Source organism: Varroa jacobsoni, unplaced genomic scaffold (genome assembly GCF_002532875.2).
Source record: "Varroa jacobsoni isolate VJ856 unplaced genomic scaffold, vjacob_1.0 scaffold_565, whole genome shotgun sequence".
In the NCBI taxonomy this organism is placed as follows: Eukaryota; Metazoa; Arthropoda; class Arachnida; order Mesostigmata; family Varroidae; genus Varroa; species Varroa jacobsoni.
In genome coordinates, this window is record NW_019213467.1 from 66084 (window position 1) to 92935 (window position 26852).

Consider the following 26852-nt stretch of genomic DNA (forward strand, 5'->3'; position numbering starts at 1 on the left):
CTCCGCCCTCGGATACATCGTTTGCCAGGTAGGATATACCACTGCATCAATGCGCTGTAGGAGAAAGCCATGATTGAGTGGTCGACTTTCTGACGGGTCTTACCAATAGGATCTAACAAGCGATAGATGGATTAGACTGCCAACTGAACTTGTTTTTTTTCTAGCAACTAATCGAATTCCCTCTGACCATCGCCTGACCGATCTGGGAGACCAGAATTACAAGAGGACAAAGGACAATATTGCATATGGGACTAATTGCTAGTTGTGTGTGCTATTGAGTGCGCTGAAAAGGGGCCAGCACGGGAGAAATGGGATGTTTCTGTGAAGAGATAACATTGCAGAATGGTCCCAAAGACCATTTTATTCAGCTGGTAAGCGCAACCTATCTAGTTTTCTCAGTAGACTAGAGAATAATGATAATAGACTAAGGTATTGAAACTTTACTTAAGCGTATTCAAAAGTACTATCGGAACTCTAGCCACCAAATGTGTTAGTAATGTTGATACATATGGGATATATTCACTAGCACGAAATCCACGTTATAAACGTAAAAATGACAAAAGTTAAACACAGTACACATTATTCTGGCGGGATTGCCAACTATTATTGGATTTTGGATTCATATATGTGGAGGCCTCTACGTAGGCAAAAGGACCTGTGCAAACGCTATTTGACTTAGCAGTTTTCAAACGTACATCAATATAGTTGATTCAATCAATTTCTCCCACGTTCTGTGCTTTGAGGCCTCTACAATTTTTGCTAAAATGCACCTATCCTTAAAAATATTCACTTAACTACTACGTATAGAAAAAATGTCAGGTCCTAGGAACGTGCTAACTTTCGTCAGTCCATCGAGTTAATTTAATTTAAGAATTATTGTAGGTTGGAGTTGCTCATTTCTATCAAGAGGGTGAGTTTGCTATGGGGAAACGGATTTAAGAGTGGTCGGCAAATCATGTACTAACACGATGGATCGGCTTAAGGACTGCGAGCTGAAGTGAGTGATCGAACAGTTTGATGGCAACAATAGTTTTGTTTAGTTCGTAACAGGAAACGCTCGTGTGTGTGCGAAGGGCGTAAACCCAAGCTCTAGAAAGTTCCCACAAATTTCCCGTTCACTTCCTGGTCCACCACCAATGAAACGTCTTTGACTCACTCAAGATTCGGCTATGGAGGAGACGCAAGCAGAAGAGATTTTTTCGAAACGGCCTAGCCCATACACTATCAATACCCCTATGATCCCGACTCTTTGTTACCCCCTGCGTATATCCTAACTCCTACAACTTACCTTGGGAGAAGAATTGCGCAATTCCTTGGGCCTTTTTCTAAGTGAGAGAAACGACGGCGTTGGTCCAGAAAGCATGGATGCCTCCGACCGTTTCCTCTTGCTTACATAGTCGTATAGACAGACCTATCGAAACTGCTACTCGCAAGACAAGCCAGCCGGACCACATAGTTCACTTGGCATAAAAACGAAAACAGAAACAAACCAAAAATTGGAGTACGCAAGTTTGTTGTCAACGCTTGTCAACTTTGAGGTTGGGTGACTAGACTGAAACAGACACGTCACAGGGGCAGAACAAACGGGGGATAAAGGTGGTGGCGCGAAGCAGCACGGTAACCGATGGAACAGCAACTGAAGGCACCCACAAAGTTGTCAGATTGGCCATTTGACCGGTTGGCAATTGCCTAGCGCCGGTTTGCTTGCCCATCTGGGATACGAGTCCATGGTTTGGGCGGACCCGTCGTCTGTTATTGCCAGCAAAAAAACTACCATCGCTATCGATAAGAATAATAACGTTCGGGAGTGCAGGACGGGACAAAGGAGGCGGCAGCTAAAATATTGCAGACCGAAGAAAGCCACCAGGACAGCAAGAGTAATTGCTGGTGACGATATGGATGCATTTTGTACAGATATTATATGTACATAAACAATGGAATTGATTTTTCTGAGATAACACGAGCATGAATCTCTCCGAAGTGTTTGGTTGATCTATAGCTTAATGGTTTACTAGTGATCTTCTTTTAATTCTCGTTATATGTATTTGTTAAAGTCAATTGTGAACATCTTCAGGACAAGAAGCCTTTTTCAGTTGACCGGAACGTACACGTAAGATGTAATTACTAATAATTAGGTCGATTTAACGCTTCCGAGTTAGGCTGTAAAGCAAATTAGTTGATATTTTTCGTAGATAAACTCGCACAACTGGTCGAATTCTATTTGAAGGCGCCGCTGGTGCTGGGCATAAGAAACATAGCTTATAGATTAAACCTCACCTCATTATTATGGCCACGTGCTAATTTTTGTACTAGATATAATTACCAAACATTCTTTAGCCATAAGTGGATGCTCTTTTTTTTTCTCAACGTGAGCCTGCTACCTTTTAGCTTTGGGCTTCGAACTTCAGATAGAAGTGTAGCTATCGGTACAGGCAGCGACGTCAATTGTGCGGATTTCCACCATATGAAATTGCTATGCCTAAAAATAACTTTTGAAAAGTTAGATTGGCTAGAAGGGCTTTATCGGGACTTTCAATTATTCATCGTCCGCTGAGAGTGTGCTATGACGGGTATTTGTAACTGAAGAATAGAGGAAGCCGAAGCCGTCTGAGACATCAGCTGACGTTTAGAAAGATAACTACTTGGATGTTACATTGAACGAAAACCTTTTATGAGAGAAAGCTAAGTATACGACTATTATTATCTTCCGTATACGGTAGGCAGAACTTTTACGAGAAAGCTTTCGATAAAATACTGCATTCTGCTTAACGCTGATATGCCCCTATGAGTTGTAACTCGACATAGCGAAATGTCATTAGATGAAAACTGCCTGAAACAACATGGGCAATTGTTAGTAAAAACCAAAGCTAACTGACCAATACTAGACCGCTTACATCCGAAAATTAGCCCTCTGACAGCGTCATCGACATACGCCTATTTTAGGACAGCGCCTTACAGCAGTGACGCCGTATGTTCAGGGTTACTGAGGTTTCGAGCAAAATTTCCGGGAAAAGTTTTACAAGAATTTATATCGAAGCATCTCCAGTAATCGTCTGGTATTGATAAGTGATAGACGACTCAGGTTAAAGAGTTTTTGAATGGGTTCTATAAGAAAAATTATTTAGATGTCAAATGAGTTATGGCTGACGGTTGGCTATTATTATTTGTCCAAACTTGTGAAGTGGTAAAATTAATGATAATTGATAGAAATCATGAAAAAAAAAATTGCCAATAATATTCCTGAAGGTTGCGATCATTTTTGTTGAATTATGTCCAATTTGTAACCGTTATTTTGTTAATGGGCATCTACTGAAAAGCAATTTCATTTCAAGGTTCACAGAAGTGATGGAACGCTCTATAACGGACTGTCAGTACTATCTTGTAACATCAAAGACAGATCATAGTCACTTTGGGTAAATGCTATAAATAAAAACCCTATGACAGGACGTAATAGCCCCGTTGGTGACACGTCCACGGTCGACAGGGCAGGCCTTTGTATGTAGAGAAATAAGAACCTTGAGCATTCACAGTTTTTCTTTTTTTCGTTACTTACTTGTTAGACATCTTTTGTCATGTCCCATTTCCTTTCTGTAAACAACGTACTTTGTGCATCAAAAGTAACTTTTACGTTGGGAAGACGCTTCTCATAAAAGTACTATAGACTGCAAGTAGTCTTCTCACTACTAGAACTATAATTTTATGCTTGGGTTCAAGACAAAGCAGATCAAGGCGCTACTGTTGAGGATCTATTCCTTTAAGATCTTACTACCTAGAACGAGTTCGTCCCAAGTGTAGATCTATTGAGATAGTGTAGCGCGAGAATTAGCCGGATTTTAATTTCGCAGGCGCAGCTCTCATTCCAATTGCCACTGATTTTACACTAATAATATCCTATATTGTACATTAAAGTATCGATCGAACAAGCGAGCTGATTGATACTCACTGTTCTTTGTTTCTTTTTTTGTTGCCGGCACCTCCAGATTGCGCAGATCGAATACCTAAGGCCAATGTTAAAGGATAACTAATCGTTTCCCCTTTTCCTTGTTGGACATGAAGCAGGACTCTTCGTATACAAGTGCCGTTTCGCTACGGCTTCCACTGTAGAAGCTGTGGTCACCTGTCAGTTATTTGTTTATATATGTTGATTAAGCGAAACAGGCCAGCTGCTTTGCTGACGGACAACTGCGATTTTCAATACAGCTTTACGAGAAACCTGACGTAAACTCAGGCACACATGCATGGGTGAAATATTGATTACGATGGATCGCTTATCCCATATATCAGCTGTTGATTTCGGGCGCGTCGAAATGCCCAAATCAATTTGGGTTTGTTTTCTGCTAGTCCCCCCGTCGCCTGTGCGATGTCACCGCCTCTGTTCGAGTACAGATGACTTGCAAAGTAGTAAGCGAAGTGAGCAAGTTCTCTTCGTCCACGAACAGCCTGCAAAGGCTCTAGTATGCAGCACGTGATGATGGGCGATTAGAACTTGGCTCAAGATCGAGCTGAAAAAGGCAAGAAAAACTTTACTATATTCACTCTGTGTTTTGGGATTGACATGAGCGCAGCTTGATCATTGGTCCAAAAGATCAAGTAATGGGGGCAAACAGCAAACTTTGCTTGACATACTAGGGATGGGCCCAGCCTTTTCCTCGAGGGTAAAATAAACCAACTAGAGGAGTCATCAATTGCTGATCAGGCAATAGCATTAAACACCTTTCAATTTCGTATCATCAACTGTTCGCCAAATCGATACTGGCGTACCATTTACAGTGCACACATTATGCGCGTTACAAACATTAATTTGTAGCCGTTGTTCCCCTCATATGTTCTCTCTAAGGTAGGCAAATAGAATCACTAAAAAAACATGAGATTTATTTACCTAAAGCGTATAATACACCCAGAAGTTCCAGCTGTAATTCTCGAAAGAACTGCAAGAACAATGATAAAAACTCATTCGTTGTAATAGGCTAACTTAACTGGAGTAGAAGAATTTAGCAATGATTGCCTACACAGTTTTAACTTTTTTGATGATATTATCATTTCTATCCTTCGAAGTGGAAGATTATTAGAGCATCCGTTCCATTCTTCCGCTTCGCCTCTCGCCACATGCTTTATAGAAGGTGACACGGAGTGAATTATGAGTACCAGCACGGTGTGTCCTCCTACATATGGCTATTATAGTGCAAAAAGTTAGAAAACGTGGAGAGGGGACTGGGTGGTCGGTGTAACGCGAAGGACAACTCCAGGGCTCGACACAGGGAGACGGGGAGTGACAAAAGGTCACTTATTTTTCCACAGTTCAAATTTTGCGTTGTCGGATTTCATAGTGACTGCCTAAGTGAAGTAGCAATAATAACGGCTGGTGCTTCAGCGGCTACTGCCACCAGGGCACTGAGAAAAAGACAGCTACGTTAGCGCGGCTGCTACGAGACGATATAGGGCGGCTGAGACATTGGTCTAAAAGAGATTGGTCATAGAATACCGAAGTGATCTTTTTCGAAGGTCTTGCAACAAATTATTTAAGTTCCGTGCTAATTTGCAGTGCGTCGCTCAACGCTGAACAACAAGCAGAAACTTGCATATGGACACACTCGAACCTGGGCAGTCCATCAGAGGCATATAGGAAAGCATGTCTACAACAGAAGGTTTTGCGGGTATGGGCGAGGCGGGTGCGTGTGTAAAGCAAGCATCTATAAAGGTAATAGTCTAAGCAAAAGGGAGACAGAAAAAAGTAAGGGAGTGTGTAAGAAATTGAACAGGAGACACGTACGGCTACTAGATCATCAGATATGATCTCCCGCGATCGTAGCAACGTAATTTGACGACGAAACGACGAAAATAACGGACGCGCACGCATGCCTGGTTGTATGGACGATATTAAATGCCGTCCGATATCTAAGTCGCCCCCACCTTAAGAGTGCCGTATTACGAGTTGTTCTACCCCGGCGAAAGGTTTTTGGTTTAGCGAACGACAACGAGAAACTGTCCATGAAGACGGGCTTTTATGAGCTGAAAGGGCCACCTGCACTCTTTGGCAAATCAATATAACTAATTATATTGCAGTGCAAAGGAATACGGAGCGCTTTTCGCGGAGATGAAAGCGGATACTCTAAAATATTTTACATATAATTGGCACGCTGAGGGATTTGTGTGCATACTAATATCTGGTAGATTACTACGTAGAACTAACGGAAGCAAATTTTTTTGAATATAAAAATAGGTTTTGATATTCAGCGACCTGCTGGTGACGGACGAGAGGCCAGCGTACCAACGAAATGGGTAGCACTCGTAGAATTATTACATAGACCATATATGAACTTGACAATTAATTATACGTCAAGCAAGTACAGTTCATTAGTTATATATATATATATATTTCTGTTAATCGTTGGACTGTAAGCCGCTTCGTTTCAAGCTTTTTTTTAGCAAAAAATATTGGTCTTATTTTAACATTTACCGTTTTTTTTTTTTTTTTACTGAATAAGTAACGCAACTGTTATCTGTAATTTTGTGATAAATTAATGAATTGCGAACGAGCGACTGCGCCAGAGCTACATCCGTGGTCACGGGGCCTTTCTAACACAAATTACAGAACACATAACATGAGCGAACGGACCTCTGAAGGTCCGTTAAGGTAAGACTGACATGACAGCACTCCAATGCCACAAAACAGATGCAACTTCATACCGCGTAGGTCTTCCGCACATTGCCGACGCAGCCATAAGAAATGTACGCAGCAGCCTCTGAAGCCGCCTACATCGGGCAGACAAATGCTATTTGATGGTCTTTATATATGATTCACAATTCGTGCGATGCTGGACCACGCCATACGCTCGTTGCAATCAAACTGCCCAGAAAGATCGATCAAGTTTGGTTCGCAAAATTGACCTACAAAAAATTAAGCTGCAAAAAGGTAATTTGCCATATATCTAACCAATAACGTCTACTGTCTTGTCATGTGTGTACTCTATAGCGACTATAGGACGAAATCTTGCTCCGCATTTTGGTAGCTCGAAGCCAGAAGGATTTCCGAACTCGAACTTCTAGTAACCTCTTCAACACCTATTGTAGGCTATACGTTCACTCTCTCTTAACTAAGGTCAACGTCGTTGTTCGCTACTGTTAGTCTTCAACAATAACGGTGCCCTTCCATCGAATTGCGCTTTATTTGTTGTTTTTTTTTTTTTAATTTTTGTATTATTTCATAACTGGGCAGGCGGTCTTTTGGCATCAGTCCCGACTCATGAGCTGTCTATTTTGCAAAAATAATATTGAAATTTACGAAGACTTATTATGTATACTTATGGTAGTAAAGGTGATCTAGTCAGTAGTGAGACAAAGTCTCATAGAAAGGCAGCATCCTTTCTAGGCAATGTGGTGCTTGTTTCTATAGTCATGTTTGGGACGGTAATATTGCAGGGAACTCAATGAGTAATAGAATAGAAACGTGATGCCTGCAATCTCTATGTAGATTAGTTCTAGTATAGCCTTTGCATATTCCCTGCATTGTAGTACCAAACAGATGCCTATTTCTAATGCTCTGAGGATAGGTCGCATCGGCCGTTCTCGTGATCAACTCGATTCATAAATTCGGCTACGTTACGCTCGATCGAGCGAGTTGGACAAGGCCACTTGCGTTCTTTGGTGATGAAATAGAGCAAGTTGAGGGCCAAAACGAAAGTCGGCATAGACAAAAATGAATGAACCGCCAGCTTTATCTATAAGAAAGACATGTGAAGGTTTGTGCTGGCGTAGCGCTTTACATCATCACATGTGACGAAAACGAACGTATGGATGCAAACTAAACTACATGAGACGTTTCCCATAACAGATGATTTTTTTACATTCGAGGGTAGGTTAAGTTCGAGAAAGCGTTAAAGCTATCCTCAAAGGCAATAATTACGTATGCAATGATCTTTTTCTGAGCTTTTCATGGGCACACGTAAATTCATAGATTTAAAATAATCTCTAAGTATTTACAATAGAACACCAGCATCTGCGGATCGTACCATGCCTGCTGCCTCTCACAGTCATTATTTGAATAAAATAGAAAAATTATCCCCGAATTGTTAGTAGGTTAGGTAAAAGTATTGTTTCACAATGAAACTATGCACTAACGCTCTTCGGCCATATCCCATGCCAACCTCACTGCTAGGCACATGTCGAGGTGAGCTGAACACTCAACGGGATTCTCCATAGAGCAGCTAAATTAAATACGATTTGGTGTCTCCTGATATATTCATACATATGTTATCGTTATATATTGACTGCCGCAATGTAAACGACGTTTGTATAGCACAATACATTTCCAGTCTACAAAGAAACCCGTGGGCTATTATTGCCACAGTTGTACAACGAGTACCCTTCGTTTCCGCCGTAGAGAAACATACCGCAATCGATGTGGTCATATAAAAATGGTCTGATAGGCTTGTTTTCACAAAATTCTGATATCAGACAGCCATATTTCGAGCCCTATTCTCATAGACAGACAGTAACCAGTATCAGGTAAGCCGATCGCATGTACGTGATGCAAGGCCTTACTTGCTGAAGCGGTACGTTGTTTAGTTTCCGTGCGAATCAACTTTTTTTCCACTGATTAACGCCTAATGTATTAGTTGTGTTAAATAACAAAGAAATAGTACGCGCCTGAACATTTTTTCATAGCCGTTATGTTGAAAACAACAACGTTCACGAACGTAAACTGTCCCAGAGTAGAAAATGATCCGATCGGTTCGTCCTACTTCGGGGCACTAAGATAACAGCATTGTCGCCTCCTTCGAGCAGGGATCATTTAAGTCGTTCTTATTCAATGCAGATATTCGTATGACATGGGTGCTTTCGTTCATCCAGCGCTGTTTCAATTTGCCTAACGCCTCTTCTTACGAGAAGTGCTATTGAAGTCAATGTTTGTCGACTGTGAGGACACGTCCTTTTGCTTATGGGCTTTGTGCGGCAGGTGTATGCTACTGCCGGTATGACTACACTTGCTATTGCTGTGTACAATCGGGAAAACTTCCCGTCGCCAGGCAAACAGTCGCGGCGTGTGTAACATCATCAGTAACAATGCAAACAAAAATACTGCGTCTCTATTCTGCTTTTACGCCAAGACACGATTAGTGTTTAGTTGACCGTCTACAACAGCGTTTTCTCGGTAGAGCCTTATGAATATGCAGGCCGACCAGATAGCGTACCATTAGCGAAGCTTAGTACTATGGACCCCCTGCCGTTGTTTTGATCTTAATGCTGTTGTTCATACACTAATCACCTCCAACGTATTGGCAGAACGCCTAGCGAACAACGGTTGAAGAGGGCCCGCTAGCTAGATTTCAGCGTTGGAACGGTAGCCATCGGGTGTTTTTTCCACCCGCAGTTTTTTCCTCCTCGCCCTAGACTACAGCAGCGCTCACCATTCATAAGCTACACGTAAAATTCATTGTATTATGAAAATACAGTTAGAATAGAGCTAACAATGATGTCCTGCCGTTGAAATTTACCATAGCGGTATTTAACTACGTTCGATCGATTAACAACCGATTGGTATAGATATGGTAGAGAGTTGAACGAGAAGATAGTTGCTAGCTTCCACGAGAGGCTCTCAAATGGGCCTTTTAATGATCTCAATAGCCCTTTTAATGACACCATCGATTCTGAATTCACTCATTCAAATGTTCCATATTGTATTGTAGAAACACAGTAGGTTGCAATGCTGCAACGAGCTAAACTGGTGCTTATTTCCGTTACGAACATCGTCACGACGCTTAGCTCGACCCATCTGCTAAACTATAGAGTCGTTTTAGAAGCAGGATCGGCCTCGAATCTCAAATTCGTTTCAAAACATAGCCGTTATGATCCATGCAAAACGGATGTCATCTGAGAGACCAACACTGGCTATTGCATATCATATATATAGGACTTAGTAGTTGGCCTAAGTTCCCCAAGCTTGTAACCGCGTTCCATTTGTGTATAAGATCACCGAATAAATATGTGACACTGTCCACAAATGGTAAATTTCCTTAAATGTCCTCGTAAAACAATAGGAAAGCTTAAAACTTTGTAGAATAAGCTTGTTTTTTGTGAAATGTATAATGTTAATTGCGTCGATGTAATGTTCCTCGTCTTATATATGCGGTAGACTATCAATGCTTTAATGTATTTTAAACATATACAACATAGAGCTCCGAAAGCGGACAAAAGGACCCGTCAGTTCGGCAACTACTATGCTAAATTTGAACGGTGAGCATTGGAAAGCCTCAAATGACGGCCATTACACTAGTTATAAGCATCGATTTCGCTATTCCTTCAATGAGACGACGATGAGTGATAACCTCCTTTTTTCCGACAGGTTACGCCGTACGTGTCGTTGGCAAGGCTTCAAGCAGCAATCCCTGGTCTATTTCAACTAGAGGCTTGACCGTCTAAGCTAACGGTAATAAATGTATATTTGAGCGAAATAAAGAATAACTAAAGGAATCGTATAATCAAATTTTTAGAATATACGTCTGATATGCAAAATTGAGCCTTATACTAAATGTTTCATGTCCAGTATCGCAGTAGGTATTCCATAAGATTGCAGGCTATAGGCAAAAAGTGGGCGCTTTTGTGTTTCCAGCCCACACCATCACGGCAGTAAAGAGACCCATATATTTGTTATTGGCATAGTGGTGATAGTGTTTTTAGCAAAGCAGTGGCGTAGGAGGTCAGTGAGACGCAGCGCCTGTAGCAAGGAATAAGTAGAACGATATTGATTTCCCGGATCCACTCAATTTTGTCTGTCAACCACAACAACCGAGATCGTTGTTGCCGGTTATGAAAACAATGGAAACACCTAATAATTCGTACCTGTTGTTTAACGTAACGAAATTTGTACGACAATAATGGCCACAGCCTGGGAATGCTTATTGGTCATCTTCAAACGGTGACATTCTCTTTGCTATAAACCTATTCTGCGACTCGCTAATGTACCGCGGAAATATATGTCTTTATGATATGTTTCAGCCAAATCGTTTCACTAGCAACTGTTTAAGATACGTAATTCTCTAGGAAAATCAATGACCTTTTAAATTGAATTCAACGATCAGATCACGGCGTAAGGGACATTTTTCTAGAAAGGCACGCCTTAGGCCAACGGCAATCGACCATAAGGTTGTTTATTGAAAGGCACTTTATAAATATTCGCTGCTCGATATTAAGGCGCAGTATGGTCTAGCTTACCTGACAAGTTAATACTTACTTTTACTCAACGTAGTTTAAATCCATAACATAGATTCATAGCAAATCTTTACGGTTTCAAACAGACTTACCGAGCTCATCAGCGTACCTTACCAAAGGATGTGACATTTGTGTAACGATGCGTTAAAACCGGCAGAAATTATTTCCGGATAATTTCCGGAAAAAGTCCGATTATTTGGGCCAGACCGGAGCAGTAACTCAAGTTACATATTTCGTTTAGAAAAGCTAGGATTGACGCAGTTGAAGTTCCCTCATGACCTTCCACAAAGTGTTTGTTAACATCTTGTATAACAGGCTGTCATTCTAAAAGTCAATTCAGATTTTGTAAGGATTGAAGCGTCTTACAGGGGCATACTTTTGGGACATGTGTACCAACATTAACATAAAATTTCCAGTGAGGATCTCGCACGGAACGAACGATACAAGAAAAACCTCGGGCACCAAACACGGGGTTGCTGTGTGTACGGTTATTAATAATCATACAACTAAACGAGGTTAGGACCTATGTGAGGTCTGAAATTCCTACTTTTGATTTTTGGCATGCAGTGTCTCGGACACAATGAATCCTGATGCAGTAATTAACACTCACCAGAAATGTCGAATAATTGTGCGCTTTTTCTATTATACCGCATGCATTCGTGAAGCCGCACAACTGAGTACGAGTGCTTTTCAGTACCTCTTTTGCCTGACCCATTTTATGTCGTCTGCTCTTGCAAAACAGTAACGACATTAGTGAACCGAATATTTTCGAAATTATCTTTAAAACTCGCTCGCATTATATCCTCATCCGCGATATGCGTTGTTGATTCGGTGTTAGCTTCGTTAACGTTTTCCTTCCAGCTGTTTGTTTAACGACTTCATATGTTCAGTATCGTCGCCCTCATTAGCTTTCTGTCATTATCTCCGGACGGTAATTATTGTTGTGAATAAAAGAACTGGAAACAAGTGATAAACATCGAATATGGTTCAGCCAAACTGAAACAGCACAAGCCCCGAAAAAGCTCCCATCTCAACCCTTTCTTGACAGGCCCCCAAGAGGCTGTCTGGTTTGTTCCTAGCACGTCCTCACGCTTCTAGACTATGCTATTACGCCGGTCTGTTGTCGTTTAACGCGCGAATCTTCGCCTTTTGTTTCTCCTTAATGTGAACTGGGTATGTTGGCATTACAGCCTCTTCTTAAGAAAATGCTTCGCTGGTTTCGTTTGTTGTTATACAGCTCCTCGGAGCAGGATACAGAACATATGGTGCGCGTCCCAGGCCGTTGTCAGCTTGAAGTGATACAATGAACTACCTCTGAATGGAGCGGGAAGGTTCATCTTGCCCTGTTGTCCAAACCTCGCGTCCACAACGTCCTTTGGGCGCGCTCGCCTCGTTGGCCTCTGTTGAGTTTTCCCCTTCCTTTTCGGTGGCTAGGCGCACCAAACAAGGTGGCCCATCGTCTTTCGATGGCTGCTGATATTTTTATTTCGCAAATGAGGTACGCATGATAAAGTAGTCTATACTCCAACAAAATCTTTTGGGAACAAAATCAAAGGGCTCTTGGTTATGACAGTAAGCTCAGGATAAGGTCAGTAAGTTATACGAGAATTCACCACGACCAACGACTGATAACATTTTTGCGTACGAAAAAGTAAAAGCTCTGTGCGTCATCACGCTGTCATCGTTGTTGCACAAGTTGACTCTCTTGCTGCTATTATTGCTTGTCGGGAAAGAAAGCGCTCCGTACATAAATAGGTCGATATTATACTAGATGTATCTGGACCATCTTTTTGCCCACTGAACGTTTTTACGTACATAGTGTATTCACCGGTTTAGATTGAAGGCATTGCGTACTGTGCATGTATGGCGCTGCCATGTACGAAAGCGGCTACCCCGAAGAAAGCCGTCATAGAGACAAAGCAGAAAAATCATGGGCAAAACGGATGTACTGACTTCACTAGACCAGGGAAGATATCATAGGTTAGGTGTGCTAGGTATAAATAGTCGGCAGCAAAGTGTATATTCATTACTCTGCGTCGCCTTAACAGGACGTGGAGCCGATGAAACACCGAGTTCGTCTGACCACGCCACCGGAAGCTATTGCCGAAGAAAGAACGCAAAGAATATGTGAGCTTCTTTCCTATTAACTCGAAAGAGCTAGTTGTTCGTCTGAGCGATCGGTGGCGCCTAGCGTAGGTCGAGCACGGGATGGGTGCTGCCATCGAAGGCCTGGCTGTTTGCGTCTGCACAAGAAATCGGATCATAAGAAACGGTGAGCGCCAACGATAACAGTGTTGGGACGAAGAAGAAATTGTTTTGTAGTAGCCTGACTGACTGGCGGTAGGACAGACTGTGCACGAGAGCGCAGTCACTCACATTGCAGTAGCACTACTGCTGAGGTTGCCACTGCTTTGCCGCCACGGCTGACATCGTGATTACAGGACGTTGCAGTGAAGCGGACGCACGAAGTCGGTCTCTGTTCGTGACAGTCGCCTTTTGAAATCGTCGATGCGCCCCGAGGGCGAAAGCTGAGACAGATCAGACCAGCTCGGAGATCACTAAAGGTGGAGGGACAAGGCGAGTAGGATCATGGGCCACTAGGTCTTTGCTCCACATTCTGTATGAGCTGGGCTACAGAGAACCGCTTTCGGGGATAGCAAAAGTTTTTCCGCCTATCTGTCGGTCGGTCGCTTGTTCTGAATCTTCCCTTTCGTCGTTTTCTTCTTGCTGCCACTCTTTGTTTTCGTCTTTGAAAGCCTCGGCATCATTGTGTTGGAAACATGTCAGCCCCCGTTTCAAAACTTGCAGTAAGCTGCCAGCATCGTCCCTACGATCGGAGGGACTCCCTTCGAGCAGATGAGAGGCAGGCCGGGATAGGGAAGGGGGAGTTAAAGTCAAAATCAAAAACAAGGACAAAACGGTGAATTTCAAGACGAGTCAAAGACAAGAGAAAACAAACGATCGGGCGAGTTCGTTATATGTCGGACCCCCACTCCCACCCCGGCTATACCCTCGGTCTTTGCCCACTGCTAGCAGCATGGTCAAATAAGTGTTCAGTTTCTTGTTGACAAATGGCTATTTTTGGGAAATAGGTTCTGTGGGGAGCTTCTGACAGGATTTAAACTTCGAATTGGCTTTCAATTTAAAACTCGTTTAGACACTGAGTAGCCTTTCGCTTTATCCTTTTTTGCAGTCCGCACCAGCTCCTCAAAAGCGGATTTATGTTTTACGGCATTCCTTTACATCTCTACCCTCTCTGTCTATAAGTTTCCTTCGATGTTGAAATCTTAGCGTATCTGAATAGCCTGGCCAGGCGCTCTATGTACGCCCCTAGATTTGATGAGAACCAACTTGTACTCTCGTGCTGGCGCCTTTTTCTAAAAATGCGTACTCGTTTAGCGAAAGAAATCCATTATGGTGAGAAGACGCATCCTGACCAAACACCCCAGTTAGATGGATGCCAGAGGACAGATAGATGAATCCGCGCTTCGCTACGCAGAGAGCGGATAAGAAGCATCTGTTCGTCAGATGAGCGAAGAATCCACGCAAAAGGTATTAACACATTACGGCAGGGGATCTTTTGCGTTAGTTTGCATAACGACTGTATAACGAACGGGACCTGTACTGAACGGTTTCTCATTTTCATCATTTTAGAGTTTATGGATATGGTTTATGGCTGTTGAATGCAATTGATTGCCGTCTGAACCCTCTATCTGTTCGAATTTCATAGATGAACTTTAAGCTGTCACTAAAGTTTTTATAAAACAACTTCAAGATAATCGATTTCAATGTCTTCAATAAACAAAAGAGGAGAGACCTAATGCTGAACTGTGAAAACCTGCTGGATCCTTAATGTTTAAATTCCTTAATTTTTATACTAACATCAAACTATTGGCCCTGTCAAATACTTTATTTCAAATTAAAGCAATTGATGTTTTTTTTTACATTAAGAGCCCGTTCTATATATATTTTATTGTTTAATTATGAAATGCACTGATGGACCATTTATACATAACAGCAACAACTGCAGGTAGTCCGAGTCAGCAATGTTTCTTCGCGGTTCGTGTCTAAGGTGGCTCTTGCTTTTTCACTGACCAATTGGTATAAAGCATAAGAGCTCCCACCTACCCCTAAACACCCCCACGCCGCTTTCTCTTTTCGTACAGTCAGAGCATTTTCTCAGTGGATATCGCGTGTCGGCTGTGGCCTTCGTTGAGCCAACGTGACTCCAATTAGTGTTCCTGTTGTTGTTTCTATTGCACTGTTAACAATAACAGCACCAACCACGACCTTTTGTGAATTTGATTGAAGGACAGATCCCACAGAGCAGGGCAGTTTCCGCTTTTGCCATTCTGGGGCAAAGACAAAAAGTAAAAGGCAGAACAAGTCTAATTTTGTCTAAAATGAATCCGATCGATAACATAAAGGATAGAGTTGGCCTGAAGAGCATTAAAATCACATAGAAGAGTTACACAAACAGGGTAGGTATATACTATATTGAATAACTCCGACTGCAATTGTCCAAAATTTGGGTCCTGCAGATTTTCTTCAATTACTTTGCCGCAACTTCAAAATTATCAACACTGATATGCATACAATAAACTAGATCTTTTGTCGTTTGTTCAATAAAAAAGAAAAAAAAACTTTCCACATCCACAGGTATGCCACTTAGATGAAATATTGTACGCAGCATGCGTATATTCCGTAATATAATAATAAAACTGTAGAAAACATGATTGTTTAAGTGAAATGCAGAAGTTGTTTGATCTGCATCCATATATTTCATTAGGCAACTGGATAAAAACACTGCTCACGTGGATATGAAATTAGAATAATATATGCCAAGTTTGTTGATGGAACTTCATGAGTCTCTATGGCTGCGTATACTGTAGAACAAATCTGACATATATTAAAGAAATACATATTGTACAAATAAATTTTCCGAAGACAATTTCACTTGTTGATATGATAGAAGCTGTCGATAAGAACTACGATTATCAGTACCATACTATATAGATAAGGAAATGTTCAACTGTACCTCGTTGTATACCAGTATGATAGTATACATTCATTGCGCCTTTGTTCATTGTATACATTCATTGTTTTTAAAATCAATACAAGCATCGTATATTTCAAGCGTAATCATAAATACCAATCTGAAATAAAGTAAGGTCTTTGTTAGGTTTAACGTTTTCTAGTCCACCAAAGTCTGCCGTCACCATGTTAAGGGGACCGTGATAATGCTGGTAAGCGTTAAGTCGATTTACTCCGTCTCATGTACGCATTATACGTTATACGTTTCGTTACCGCCTTATCCTCCAGCTCTCCTACCGTCGTCGACACCGAGCCCGCCCACCTACTTCGCGTGTTGCTGACAAAGCCAACGAGTAATTAGGGCAGAGAGAGGGATGGAATCACTTTGCTGGACTTTCTAGATCCCCTTAGTCTCCTCATTTAGCGGCGTACGCTGTTCGAAGTACAGCAGCCACTTCAGGGCAAGGCCACGACGTTCTCGACCTCTCGACGCCCGGCAACATCCCAACGGCGTCCTACACAACGAGCTCTTTGTACTACTTCTCGTTTCGAAAGCCCTATCGGACGCTTTATGTATGCAGAGAACCCATCTAGGGAATGTTGTCATGACCACGACTTCGGACTACCATACTGGCAGAACCAACAGCAATGGCGAAAGGAGGAAAAGAAAACCCCATCGAAATGCTCCCACCATCCAATGCTTGGTTGAGCCATAATGGCCGCAGACAGCTACGATCGTACCAAGCTTGGCCCTGTCATCAGACGCTGTAGGCATGCGGTGAGTATCATAAGAACGGTGCGAGGGTATTAGCGACCAATTAGTGATGACTAAAAGGGAATCGAAAGAAATATAAAATTAAGATGCAAGGGACACAGATATCATCGAGTGATAGATAACGTAAGAACGCTGAAGAATGCCTAATACGTTGAAGGAGGATGAAGTAAGTGTGAATGGAAGTAAAAAAGAACAAGACCTTTTTGCGTAGCTTGCCTCGGTATGATGGAACTTCAAGCACGAACTTTGGGGCGTCGGATTCGATTGTCGGTTGAAGCTCAATCATTTTTTCAAATTATCGAATTTTTTAGTTCCCGCTCACCGGGCAGCTACGTTTTATCAGCGTTAATATCATAACATTTAACAGATTCCGAATTGGTCCCTACCTTGCCACCGACAATATTGCCCGTAACAGGTTATCCCCACGGAGAGGTGTCAACTTTAAAAAACTTCGCTAAGTTACAACAGTAGCGCCACATGGCAGCAACAGGTGTTTCCAAAACGCTGTACTGTTCGCTCTGTTCGACGTATGCGGCACCGTGATGTTGCTAATATTGTTTGATCTGTTACATAGACATCATCAGCCACTTCCTAGCGGCTGGCTGGATGGCCTCGAAGATTCGAAACGCCCATGGTCGAAGGGGAAACTTCACAGCGAAGCACTTAGTGCCTTGTGAGACTTCCTCGCGGACTCGTTTGGTACACCAACAACGCCCAATTGGCACACAGATCAGATGGCCATAGAAAAATTCCAGAAGTTGCATTGTATTTTGTGAAAAAGATTTTGCCAGCCGCCACACAAAAAAGGAGATTTGCTGTGGGTTTATTGGAGAGCGTTTACGGCCGGTGTACACATAGCCAGCATCACTTAGTAAGGGCCAGCGTCTTCCACGTGTACAACGACAGTTTCCACGACTAAACCCCTAAGCTCGCTCTCTACCCGAAGCTAGCTGCATCACTACGTTACCATGTAATATTCAGCTAGAGTGTAATGTGAAGGCAAAAGGATGGCGCTTTAAACAATGTAGACCACGACAAACCATTGCCCATGCATACGTAATAAGCAGTCGAGAGGAGGAAAAGAGGCTGCTCTCAGTAAACGGGAGCAAAATGCAAGTGATGAGGCACAGCTGCTTTTATAGTACGGGAGTGATGCAGTTTGTAGGTAACTCCCAGGAGACTGCCAGCGAGACAGAGGGACCCAGGAGACTTGAGCACCGAGTCCTACTGGTCGAAATGCCAACCCTGATAGAAATTAGCGTACGAGAACCACTTTACTCCATCTCCGTGCTTCGACCGCAGACGATCTTGCTCACCAGTGAACATTCGAGGGGCATTACCTCATCTTTTTTGACGACAAAGATAATAATTTCGGACGTGATAGAGTTGAATTATTCAATTTAATGCTGACAGTTTTTGAGTACGGCTAAATTTAAACCACTGACGTGCGCCGCAATAAAGGTTCAATTGTTAGCGTATATATGTCGAGAGTGATCCAAAATTCTATTCACTTTTAGCCTAGTAAAACGCACAATGGCCTTATGTGCTTTAGGCGTGATGTAGGTGCTTTCGCTCGAAAGTAACATGAGTCCCTTTGTTTTTGAGCACGATCCGAATTCAGTTCTGCAATGTTCGAATTTTGCCATGGGCTACGTCGAAGGAGAAGTGCAACGGGCAAAGTAACGGGATTTTACAACAGTTTTAGCCGTTCATATGGGTATTAAGCAACTTTTAAGCGTTTGCCCAACGTTTTCATGGTAGTAACTTCTTAGTCAAGAAACTCCCGAAGAAGTTAGTTAGTGTTTAAATTGGTTTTTAATTTACTACCATGTATTTTGCCAGTGTCATGGTGAAGAGTTCAAACACTTGAATATTATTAAGCTGAATCAAAAAAAACGTATTATTTTATCATATATTCATTTAGCTTACTTGATGACTATAGCCAAGTGCGATTGCTATTATATCTTGTTTGCTGTTACAAACATTGGTTTATCAAAAGTACAGTACTTTTGCCAACAACTTACAAGTGGTATGCATTGCTGCTCACTTATCATGTCTTTATATTATAAACAGATTATTTAGTATGCATACGCCACATACTATTTTGCTTTTCAAAAGACTCTATTGTGTTACGTAGTATTGAAGTATAGTAGTTATGTAGCATACTATTGAAAAAAAAAATAGGTATTTTAAAATCGTCCCGTTTCTACTGCTTATTTTAACAATTAAATTTCTGTTTTTACAGTACTACACTTATACACAGTAATATATTAGTTATTACATTATCTAGTATTTTATCGGAATTATGATTTTGTTGTATCCTTGATTGTTGTTCTGTAGGAAGTCATAACAGCTCTAACGTATGATTTCTAGTAGTAACATTTCTACTGATTATTATTGGGGGGTGGTGGCAGAAGATACACGGTTCCAGCAAGGCTGCGTCATCCTTCAAGCGCTGTCTGACCACGTTGCCTCATTCTTTTCTCCCGAATCTTGTCAGCGCCACACTGGCGATCAAGCTGACAGTCATAAGTCGTTCGACTTTATGGCCCCAATGCCACGCAACAACGACCGACTTGGACTGGAGGAAGGCGACTAGGCCAGGGGAACCGAGGGAATGTACGAACGAAAGCCAAGAAACCATAGTCAGGCTATTCGTTCGTCTCCCAGTTTTGCTTCGTCTTCTACTTTTGCAGAGGCTACACTTACTACGAACCAGTGCCGTCGCGACGCGGTTCTGGTAATGTTCTTTGTATATGAGGGGCCAATAGGCGAGGCAGCGGGCCAGGCAGACCTCCATGGGTCACCGCTTGCCTTTGCTGCCTACCACTAGTTTCCAGGTTTTCATTCGTGGCGGAAGTGAATGGCGCGCAGATGCAATATCCGGTACGTGGCCACGCCCGCTCTCTTTTCGTCACGCACCCTTCACGCCTCTAGAGGCATAACAACCTCCCCTATACAAGCCTCGTTATGACTAACAGCTAGTAGCAGCAACGGCATCTGCCCCAAACGAGCCGCCCGACCAAACTCGTCACTGTCCGATCATACGACAGACGTCTGACTCTACGCTCGTCAGTCAGTCAGTCAGTCTACGCAGATCACCAAAGAAACTTACTTGTGTCACCTGTGCCGCGTTTTCAGGCCGAACCAGCGCAGTCCCACTGGGTTTCAATCTATCTGAGCTTTGGTCGAGCTATACTGAGCTTAGTGCGTACGAAGAGCGGACTACTGGCAAATGACTTAGTTGCCTTGGATATTCACTTTGCCAATGGTCAACGCAGAAATCCTGATCAACTACCATAGGCGAAGCGGCTCCGACTTTTCCTGTGGGTCTTCGCCACTCAGTACAAGCTCCTATCAGGATTACGCCTTGTCCATTAATATTGGAGTCGATGTTCGTTGTAAATTTTTTATTCCTATTGGCTGCTTGCAAGCTGCAGGCAAGATAGGACATTACCCAGAGCCTGGCAAAGATAAAGTTCCTCCTCCTATGCAAGAAAGCGGTTGCTGTTGACTAGTCGCACAATCGTCTACACGCGGCTCGCTGTACGGTAAAAGCTCACTGCCAACTATAAGCAACACAACGCAAGGAGCCTATTTTTGCGCTATGACCTTGGTCAGGTGTTTTCGATTAACAGCGAGAAATAAAATCATTACAGTAGATTAATCAGGCTTTGGAAACACTGATGGGGCCGGGCTCTGTGACCTAAGTACTTGGATATAAATCTCATAGATTGTCCTATATTAAATAGGCACGTACTGATTTGGTAAATACTTTATTTGATATTTGAATTCGAATAGTTCCCAGCATACCTTGAAAGGAAATTGTGACATCTGAAAAAGCGTTCAGCTCGTTGTTATTCAGTATTTGGTACGCATAAGTTGTTACCTGTCGTCGACTTACTAACTAACTTGACTTGTGTGCCGTCAAAACTTGATTTTGTAAAGGCAACCTAAGTCTGGTTAGAGGTCGTATCTTCATTCATAATATAACGGCTTTGGCCTATTCTCCTTCAATTTTTTTTATCAGTGGTAATGCTAAGAGGTGTATATATAAGAAGAGATAAGTGCTTCCATCATAATCTTTAATTGCTCGCCGCGGATTTTATGCAATTTTTTAACCTCGTAAAGTCCTAAGGAAAAAATAAGTCACACACTCACATCTTTAAGTAAGCACATATTTTAGGTCGCTCCGCATAGTAACGCAGGCTGAAACCTTCCATGACTGACAAAGGTACCGGCGTTAAATCAGTATCAGACTACTCTAATCGGACATGCATTTGTGTTCATCATCAAGTTCTTCTTTGATACTCAATGTACTCCAATTCAGACATGTGTGTCCAACTAGTCGTTAGGCGTATTGTTTCGCCTACGGTTTCTATGAACTGTGCTGTTAATTTTCATAATTGATTTAGAATAAGCTCAGAAGAGCACACAGAAGAACGGAAGTGTAGGGAAAACGAGCTCTGCAATAGATTAACCTAGGAGACAGGTCGGGTAAGATTCAAACACATGTCATTAAGGCCAAAGTCGTAGGGAGAAACGCTTCCAAGGTTAACCAAGCTCTTCCATTTTTTCCTGCCTATAAAAGATGTAAAACACGGAAGATCGGAAAACTTTGTCTATTTTACGCTGCAGTAGTCTAGCCTTTAAATTGATAAGTACTTATAAATCCCAAAACTTATTTAGATCCCCATTTAGGCTACAATTTTAAACTTGTAAATAGAGTAATGAGATTGACATGTAAAACAGGCCTCTAGTTCATTTAGGTGCCTAGAAAGATTCAAAAGCCTATACGAGTTTGAAGCGAAAAGTCGTGGGCACGTTAATCGATTTTAGGCCGAATATTCGTCACAGACAGAGTTTTGAACAATCGTGAACACTCTGTCATGAATCAATCAAGACGGTAATACTCCGACACCACCACACAGGCTGTAAAAAAGCTATGTTTGTTGCTAGCAAAAACCTAGTTGTCGATTGTAGGATGTTTATCACCAACAGGCAAAGAATCTCTCGTAGAAGACAACGTGTTCATAGGTTTGCTTTTTAATGCATTTCTTGGCTGCCTTGACCTAGGAGCCTTTTATGTTATTCAGTAATAGCAGGCGATGTTATCGTCTAACTAGCCTAAACAATACCGGAGAACCACAAATACAATTTTCCCAAAAATCAGGACTCGGTCGCTTGTGAAAAATAGAAGATGGAGTAGCACTATCAGCAGAGATCAAATTGGTCAACACAAAAAATAAATTTTGAAAGGCATGTTATAAAATGTCGTAACTTTGTAGGAATACTCGAATGAATTCCGTAGTAATAATATTATTATCAATCGTAAGCGTAGAGTTTAGGAATGCTGTGGTGTTATGCAAGCTCCCTTTTTATTTAATACTCTGTCTAAAACAAGCGCACTGCCAGGCATCCCTACTAATCCTGAAAGGAACGTTTCAGCTCAACGTTGCGTTGTATGAACCCTATGAGTATGTTTGTTAGTTATGGTATGAAGCTATTTGAAATCTATACAGGTGACAATACTCACACCGTCGAATATTATGAGCTATCTTCTCCCATATATATTAAATCCGGACTCAGTTTCGTCGAACTGATTCAAGGGAAAGTTCTCGACCGAAAGCAAATGATTTGATATTGGCGCATGAAGATATTTTGTAATTCCTAAACGCCGTTTACAAGTCTTCGAGTACCTACGGCTGAACCTTTTTCAGTGGTAATAGGCCCCGCATAGGAACTATGTACCTGTCCATATAAAACGTCACGTTTTGCGTTAAAAAAGCCATTGCACTTAGCACAGTTCATACATACAGTGTTAACAAGGCCCGCATTTGCTTAATTAAGCGTCCGTTTAAAAATGAAAATTATTCGTGTGCCTCTGACCCATCTAAATCTAATAGAGTGCAGTTAGTACTATTAGTGTATAATCTTTCTCTCGTATCTGTCGTGGATGATAGAGTGTACGCAAACGACGCTCAGCGAAGCCACAGGAAGTTTATACCAGGCCCACAGACCGGCTCATGAATGTACAACTTGTTGCTGATATGTACGTATTTCTGGACAATTCTTTCAAACAGGTACGAGAAATGTCGCTCGGACTAAGACCTACCCCAGAAAAAATTCTGGTCCTTTTTTCAAGTGCTATAAAAGATAATTAGAAGATTCCCAGGGCTTTAATCGCTGCGACAACAAAGAAGGACAGATAACGCTAGGGTTTAGTCACGGGTCACGCTCGACGAACATAATTATGCTTTTCAAAATTCCCCAGACCATCTTTTCCCAAAGCTTAGGTACTCTGAATGTATTACCTGGCTTGTTAAGAGTGGCAATTGGCGGATAAATCAGATCTTGAACAGCTCTAAGACCAAAAGGCCGAACGTACGCTTGAAGCCTTTCAGTGTGTATATTTTGCTTATTATTAAATACGCTGCTCCCCCTGAAAGCTAACGACGTGGCCGAAAGTCACTGAGAAAAAGGCTTAAAGCAACCGCGTTGATTGAACCCTAGAGTAACGTAATCTTTATATTTACTGTATTCAATTTACAAACATTTTAGACATGCTAAATGAGAATACTTTTTAGGAAGATATGCACTAGTTTTAATTGTTTTAGCCTTAAACATTCAGTAGAGCCAGAACGAATATTCTGCAAAAGCCGATGGCTAAGAAAGCGGTTGTGAAAATCTTTATGTCCCAAAAAAAAACCCCTACTATCCCACCCCCCGCCCGCCTGCCATATTTTCGAAATTTCAGGGACTGTTGCTGTACCAAAAATTTTAACTTGAATGCATTATATAACAACAACGAATTAAGTGAAATAAGTCAAGCAAGAGGCTACAGATGACTTCATTGGCAGCCAGTAGTAGCCACTGCATACCTAGCTAGCAAGCCTTTGACTATGATTAGATTTCCAAACGCGTAACCTATTCAACGGGTGTCGGCGATTACCATTCGTTATCCGATGTTCGAGATTGAATTGATATACCCGTTTTCGTACGTTTGAGGGTCTGTGTAGACAAAACCTGGTTCGTTTTCGCAGTTCTCCTTTTTCAAAAAGTACGTTCAAACTAACGAGTAGACGAACAGTTTCAAAAATCTTTTTTTCTATTGAAAGAAAGCTTGAAGCTGCAAAAAGATGAAAAGAAGTACCCGTCAAAAGTTGCGCGCTTGAACCTTGAGTAGGAGCACATTTCAGGCAACCTGTATCTTTTTGAAGGCAAGTTGAGCAGGACAAGCTTTTGGGTTTCCCTCTTTATTAGCTTAACGCGTGCGCCGTCGCAACGACAACAGCAGTAGCTGTTAGAGCGGTTGGTCTCACCAACTAAACCGAGGCCTATTTCTCCCAGCAAAGCACTTTGTTGGCACCTGTCTTTGTAGTTGTCTAAGGCCCAATTACGGACTTAGCTGGCTGGACAGTCGCTGCACAGCTATCGATACGGAGAAGTCGACGCGGATGCTTGTCCTTGTCCGGCTTCCCTCATACACCTTTGATTGTAAACCACCGCCTCTATTAGAGAGACACATACATACACACACACGCGCATATGCGTAACAACCTGGGCTGTCCGATCGCTGTTGGTCTAACAATTCCCCACTTCGGCAAGCACCACAGGACGAGCAACCTAATCGAGCTATCATCGAATGATGTGGTGCTAATACTTGCTTGGTCAACTATGCGAGCCTTGCGCCTGTTGTGGCCCCAGGCGGCACCTAAATGCTCTAAGATCTCAAACACGTACTGGTGCTACTAACCGGAATAGGCCCTATAGCAAATACAAGTTACCAGCTTGGGCGAAAAATGGGAGGGTCTGTAAGAAGACGACGCAGTTGCCTAACGCCTACGGCTGTCTGCAGTAGCAAATACATGGTGAAGTATATGTATGCAGCACTCTTTTGTTGTAAATAATAGATGCGGCGAGGCAGCGATAACCGAAAGTTAAGGTTTTGTCCACCATAACCAGTTGGCATGGCACATTCAACGTTGAAAATAACATCCCAAAGTTCTGCTTAATATTGCGCGTGTGTAGAATCAACACTAACCGTTGTATATATGCATTTATGAGAGATCCAATAGTAAGAAGAATCAAAAAAGACAATACAGTAAATTTGAATATATATTGATCAATTGTACTTATGGGTGCACGTTCAACTCCCAGAACAACGCGGTTGATTTACGACAATTGGTAGCCAACGAGTGGCGTCTTGCTGGTTCAGTACTTGGCCTGATGTTACCTAGGTGAACCTAACAAAAGCGTAGTTGAGTTTAGGACTAAAAGACGAAATGGATGGTAATAACTCATCTAGCCGCCTTGTCGCATCGGGCTGCTAGATAAAGCTGTACACGTTCAGCAACTCTGCTCGAATGGAATAGTATCTGCACGTTCGCCTTGGAGATATCAGAAATTTCAAAGTGTTTCCAGCAACTTTATCTCGAATGTAGACGTTTGGGTAGGAAATATCTTTACCTTTAAGTACCGAAAGCATGCCAGTTTAAGGTGGGGTTCTGCACATAAAATCTCAGCATTTTTGATTGTGTACACAAAACGACAAATGCTATTTATGTTTGTTTATATTCCCTATTAATCGAAACCAAACAAATCGCCAGCTTGTTAAAAACAGATGATATAAGCGATTCCTGCACCCACGCCTTACCTAGGTTATAGTATGCGAGCAATCCATGGACGCAGCTTACAAAGCCATCTTAGAGTGTCTCAGAACTAGAACATACGCTGATAAGGAAGCGACGTACGCTTAAAGGGTCTTTCATCTGCAACAATGCGGTTAATGTAAAGATTGAGGCAATGCGCGTCAGATAAAATAGGGTCAGGTTAAGAAGGCAGAATAGTATGCCTGTCTAACTTAGTGAAAGAAAACAGGGCGTCCAATGATCTTGGAAAAATCCAGTGAGAAAAAGCGAGGAGCGAGGAGACCGGGAGATGCTGATGATTCAGGCCATACTTGTTTTTGGTTAAAGAAAAACCGCGTTGTGGTTTTAAGCCCACAAAGAAAGAGCCTGTCGAGACAAAGTGACGCTTGTCGAGTCTGGATAAAAAATGGACAAAGGAGTAAATTCCCTCTGTCCGGTGCATGAGCATGCAGACAATGCCGGAATATAGCAGAATGCATAGTAGTATTCGAAAGCGAAACAGCTGCCCTTTAATTTGCTTTTATTGGAGCTTTTCTATTCACTGAGGATTCAATGACTATTTACGTCCCAACAGAAGAAAGCTTGTAGAAAGAACTTGCCGTTTACTGAACTAACGAGAAACGTGTACACAAACCGCATCCGTTATACCAGTATTTATATAAGAACGCAAAGGGAACACTAATGAAAAAAAAAGCTGTAATACCTTTCATATGGAACCCATACTAGGCAGCTTCTTAAATTGGATTAAGTGTTGCGCTTTTTGATTCTCTAGCCTTATGTTCGGGTATAGGCGTAAAGTACCTGATGAGTTATTTTGATGCGGATGGATAGCCAGTTAGGAGTTTAGTTGCGTTTTTGTCATAGTAGAATTTCGCATTTTTTGTATATGAAGAACTTGCACCGTTTTACAAAAGTTGACACCTCGTTAGCCAAAATCTGTCGTAGCTGTCATATAGCTTGTGACAACTGCAATCAATTATGGCGCAATTGTCCTTCATGCCGACCACAACGTTTCTAAATCAATGAACGCAATAATCAAGCGTCTAGCCAGCTCTGCGTGCGGCTTTCATCTCAGTAATTAAGAGACTGTTAAATGTTAAGGAAGGTCCGTTATCTATTTAGCTGTTCCTCGAGAAAATACAACCCAAACGCCGATTTTGCTTTGATACCGCAGCCAAGGCCAA

General features: G+C 42.1%; 1 protein-coding gene and 1 long non-coding RNA gene across 12 annotated transcripts in view; one reads left to right on the forward strand and one right to left on the reverse strand.

The window, feature by feature from the left end:
• LOC111261529 (uncharacterized) overlaps positions 1 to 26852 on the reverse strand; it is a 292892-nt gene that overhangs the window by 63331 nt on the left and 202709 nt on the right. For 3 of the 10 annotated variants that reach the window (XR_015311556.1, XR_015311555.1, XR_015311567.1), the window contains one exon: positions 1289 to 1460. The exons of 6 other annotated variants lie outside the window; for them this stretch is intronic. The gene's annotated coding sequence lies outside the window, so the exon portion shown is untranslated. Of the gene's footprint in view, positions 1 to 1288; positions 1461 to 3943; positions 4503 to 26852 lie in introns of all 10 variants that reach the window. One more of the 10 variants, XR_015311565.1, reaches the window with a different exon arrangement.
• Positions 1 to 26852, forward strand: part of LOC111261536 (uncharacterized) — an 88795-nt gene that overhangs the window by 48152 nt on the left and 13791 nt on the right. The window contains exon 2 of one of the 2 annotated variants that reach the window (XR_015311583.1): positions 10343 to 10426. The exons of the other annotated variant lie outside the window; for it this stretch is intronic. This is a non-coding gene — a long non-coding RNA (uncharacterized LOC111261536). The remainder of the gene's footprint in view (positions 1 to 10342; positions 10427 to 26852) is intronic. 2 annotated transcript variants of the gene reach the window in all.